Genomic DNA, 4,706 nt, shown 5'->3' with positions numbered 1-4,706 from the left:
TTTTTGAGTGGGAGTCTCACTCTGTTGCCCAGACTGGAGTGCAGTGGCCGCTCCCGGCCAGCGCATCCTCGACCTGCTGGGCTCCAGCGATCCTTCTGCCTCAGCCTTCCGAGTAGCCAGAATGACAGGCATGCGCTACCACACCCGGCCGATTTTTTGATTTATTGAAAAGATGAGGTCTCGCCAAAGTGCCTATGTGGGTCTCGAACCCACGGGCTCAGGCAATTCACTCATCTTAGCCTCCCAAAGCGCGGGATTACAGGCTGAGCCACCGAGCCCGGCTGGGTATTATATTTTTTAAAATCTATGACTATAAAAGGAATAAGGACTCATTCCTTACAGCTGAATGAGCACAGTCTGCAGGGGAGTTAAGGATTCCTGGAAGTGATTTACCCGGAATGGATAGGAGATAAGGGAAATCACTTTCCTTTGCTAATTCTCAGGAATGTAGGTATGAGCAGGCCTATTTGAATGCTCATTATACCTTTCTTTCTTTTTTTTTTTTTTTGAGTTGGAGTCTCTGTCGCCCAGACTGGAGTGCGGTGGCCGGGAGCCTGCTGGGCTCCAGCGATCCTTCCGCCTCCGCCTTCCCAGTAGCCGGAATTACAGGCATGTGCCACCATGCCCGGCTGATTTTTTTATTTATTGTAGAGATGAGGTCTCGCTGCCCAGCCGGGTCTCCAACCTGTGGGCTCAGGCAATTCACACACCTCAGCATCCCAAAGGCGCGGGATTACAGGCTGAGCCACCGAGCCCAGCATTATACCTTTCTTTAAGGGCTGTGGCAATGTGGATTTTCAGCCTGTTTGTGGGGTGTTAAGGTATCAGAAAAATATAAAGTGTTAAAAATGTATAGTACAGGCCGAATTCAGTTGCTTATGTCTGAAATCCCAGTACTTTGGGAGGCTGAGGTAGGAAGATCACTTGAGGCCAGGAGTTTGAGATCAGTCTGGGCAACATGGTGAGACCTTGTCTCTACAAAAAAATATATTTTAAAATAAAAAACATCAGCCGGGCATGGTAACATGTATTTGTAGTCCCAACTACTTGGGAGGCTTAGGTGGGAGGATTGTTTGAGCCCAGGAGTTGAAGCTGCAGCAAGCCAGGATCATGCCACTGCACTCCAGCCTGGGCAACAGAGTGAGGATCTGTCTCTAAAAAAAATAAAAAATTACAATACAGAGGACTTTTCTGTTAGCATTGCCTGGATGTAGAATGCTTTATCTTATGAGGCAGTGAGTCTCCTGTCACAGGGAGATTTCAAGCAGAGGCCTATTTCCCAGGGAGTGTAGTAGAAAAGAAATGCAGCAGAGAAGACTGGAACATGTGACTTGTAGGATCTTTCTGCCTCTGAGCTCCTGTGAATCCCTTAGCTAAAGGCAAGTTCTGCACTGACCCAGCTTCCAGACCTAGATTTTGCTCTGGGGCTCTGGAAAAGGGGAAGGAGCCATTTCAGGGGAAGGGAGGAGATACAGCAGCATGTAGGCACCAGCAGGGAGAGGACAGGCCAAACTCTGTGACTCTGAGCAGGAATTTCTGTTACTTGCTGGGTGTCCCCCCCACCCATAGCAGGACTGCCCGATGAGGGCAGGGGTGCACTGTCCAGCTTAATGAACCTCCGACTTCGAAGGCAGGGCTCTGGGATAGGTATCCCTGGGGGCCACCCCTGTCCACCTCCTGGCTGTGTGATCTTAAGTAGGCTCCTGATTGCACCATCATGCTGGCTGACAGAGTGAGGCTGGGCTTTCTGAGTCTATTCCTTGTGGACAGTGACATGAGGGTGATGGCAGTCCCTACCTGCCAGGTGGCTGAGCCTGTGCACCAGTGGTAATGAAGTCACATCTGCCATTGGGTGCTACCTCTCCCTTCCCACTGTCCCCTGGGTAGGCAGTTTCCAGACCCTAGTGCCTGCCAGCTCGTGGGGAGGAGCGTCCTGGCTAGTGGAGCCAGCATATGGGCCAAAGCCAAGGGAGGGTAAGCGTGGGGCTGGCAGAGCCTGGGTCGGGCGAAGGTGAGTCACAGCCATAAAGCTGGGGGTGTGTCACGGTGACGGGACACCCTCTTCCGGCCTGGAGGGTGCTATGTCAAGTGAGCCCAGAGTCTTTGAGGAAGAATGGAAATGAGGAGGACAAATGGAAACTTTTCACTGACAGATATCCCAACATCCTTTAGTGGGGACCATCTTTGGAGCATCAGCCCCCAACCCACACCTGGCCCAATCCTGTCACTTGGCCTGGTGCAGTTGAACCTTTAGGCATCTCCTTGCCTAGCATCATGCCCCCAGCACTCCTCGCCGACCCACCTCGGGGCCACAGCTCATGCTGCCTCTGTACTTGGCATGTACTTCCCCTCTCCTATCCTGCCTGCTGAAATCCTGCTCATCCCTAAGATGCAACTAAAATGCATTTCCAGGCTACGCATGGGGGCTCATGTGCTTTGAGAGGCTGAGGTGTGAGGATTGCTTGAGGCCAGGAGTTCAATAACAACCTGGGCAACATAGCAAGACCCTGTGTTTTTTTTGTTGTTTTTTTTTGGAGTCTCACTCTGTCACTCAGGCTGGAGGGCAGTGGCATGCTCCCGGCCACCACAGCCTCGACCTGCTAGGTTCAGGTGATCCTCCCACCTCAGCCTTCCAAGTAGCTGGAACTACAGGTGCATGCCACCACACCCGGATAATTTTTTTATTTAAAAATTAGATGAGGTCTCGCCAAGTTGCTCAGGTTGGTGTCAGATCCACGGGCTCAGGCAATCCTCTCACTTCGGTTTCCCAAAGTGCTGGGATTATAGATGTGAACCACCGCGCCTGGCCCGCACTGAGCATTTAGTCAGCAAGCTGTTCCCAAGACCCCGGCTGAGTGGTCCTGGTGGCCCTGGTGGTCCTAGTGAGCCTGGTAGGCCTGGAGGCCTGGGTCAGGCCTAGCATGGGGGAGGAACTTTGAAAGGCCCGCTCTGAGGTGGCTGAATTCAGGCCCTAACTCATTCTCACCTTCTTGAGCAAGGGTTTTCACATCTCTGGGCTTCACTTTGGTTCTCTTTGGTAAATCAGGAGGCTGATTCCTCCTTTGCAGTCCTTAGAAGGATTAAATCCACTGTGGGATGTGAAGTGCCCAGTCCTGAGGGAAAGGCATAAATGGTGGCTCATTTTGGGCACCTTCCCCATGAGGTGTGGTCCCTGCCCTCAGGTGCCTTGTCATCTGGTCGGGAAGGAGAGGCCAGGTACTTTTAAAAAGAGACAGCTATCTAACTGCAGTTTGACAGAGAGCAGGAGAGTTACACGGACAACCTGGCTTCTCAGGAAGCCATGCTGCACTTTCAGGGAGGGAGAGGGTGAGGTGAGGTTGTCCAAGAAGAGTCTCCCTGGGAGGATCTCCAAGGAGTGCCCATCTGCCTGGGTAGGCAGGTTGGCAGGTGGGGGGAGCTGCAGGGGCCAAAGCGTGGAGGTGGGAGAGACTATGGGGGCTTGATGGGTGAGGGTCCCACTGGTCAGGCCTGTCAATGCACTGACATCCAGCCTGGCTTCAGGGCCAGTACTCAGGGGAGCGCAGCAGGCATGGCTTTGGTGACATAGGAGAGCCGTTATGACCTTTATCTCTTTGAGCCTCAGTTAACCCAAGTGCAAGGTAAGGTTGTTGTGAGAAAACACAAGTTGCTATGTATAAAGCACTGAGCATGTGGCCGGCCACCATGGAAGGGGATCAGCTGGGTGGTTGTGTCCCAGGCCTGGTACCAACCTGAGTGCCCGCTCTCTGGGCACACAGCAGGATGCCGTGACCTGTAATTAACCCGGGCGGGCTTGGCAGGCTGGCCGGCTCTCCCCAGTGCCCACATGATACTCCCATCAGCCTTAATGAGTGCACGTGCTGCAATCTGAAACCTGAGCCATGGGCGGGAACCAGTTGCACAGAGAGTAGAATTGTCACAACAGGAAGGGAGCATTCAGAGCCCGCTGGAGGGCCAGTGGGAAGGGGGGGTTGGGCCTGCTGTCCAGTGCCCCAGGCCACCCGGGGCTGCTGGGTCCCAGATTTCTGGAGGACGGCAGCCAGGTGTCTGCCTAGAGCTCAGGCCCTTCTGGCCCTGCACTCAGGAACCTGCCTGTGCTCTCGGCCTTCAATATCACTGTCCCAGTACCTTTCTCTCCAATATGTTCTTCCAAGTGCTGCTTATCTTCCAGGATCCACTCAAATTCCTCCTCTTAGGGCCCACTGTGCATGGCTTGGGGCCCCAGTCATGACCTCCCCCTGGCCCCCCATCCAGCATGAGTGGCTTGAAGATGGAGAGGGTGCAGCTTTTATTCATGCCTAGCATGGTAGCTGGCATTATGTGCCTGCTGTGTAAAATGAGTTAAGTGCCTACTGCGTTAAATGTGCCTGCTAACTAATGACTGGGAGATGGCAGGCCACTCACCTGACTTCCTTGGGCCTCGGTCTTCTAACCCTAGAGGAAGGGTAGGACTCCCCAGGACATCCCTTGGGGTCCTCTGGCTTGGATGTTCTGTGGCTCAGCACAGTTGCCTCCCACCTGCCCTCTCCCTGCCCGATACCGCACTTCGAGGTGAAATCGGCACCCCAGACCTGTTGACCTTCTCCCTTCATCATAGTCCACTCTCCCTCATTTATGCCCTGGGAGAGGAAAGGGAATGTTCCTTCCTTACACTCTTTTTTTTTTTTGAGTCGGAGTCTCACTCTGTCGCCCAGACTGGAGTGCAG

Source organism: Carlito syrichta, unplaced genomic scaffold (assembly GCF_000164805.1).
Source record: "Carlito syrichta isolate Samal-C Ts95f unplaced genomic scaffold, Tarsius_syrichta-2.0.1 Scaffold306853, whole genome shotgun sequence".
NCBI classification, from domain to species: Eukaryota; Metazoa; Chordata; class Mammalia; order Primates; family Tarsiidae; genus Carlito; species Carlito syrichta.
Note: the sequence above shows the minus strand (reverse complement) of the source record.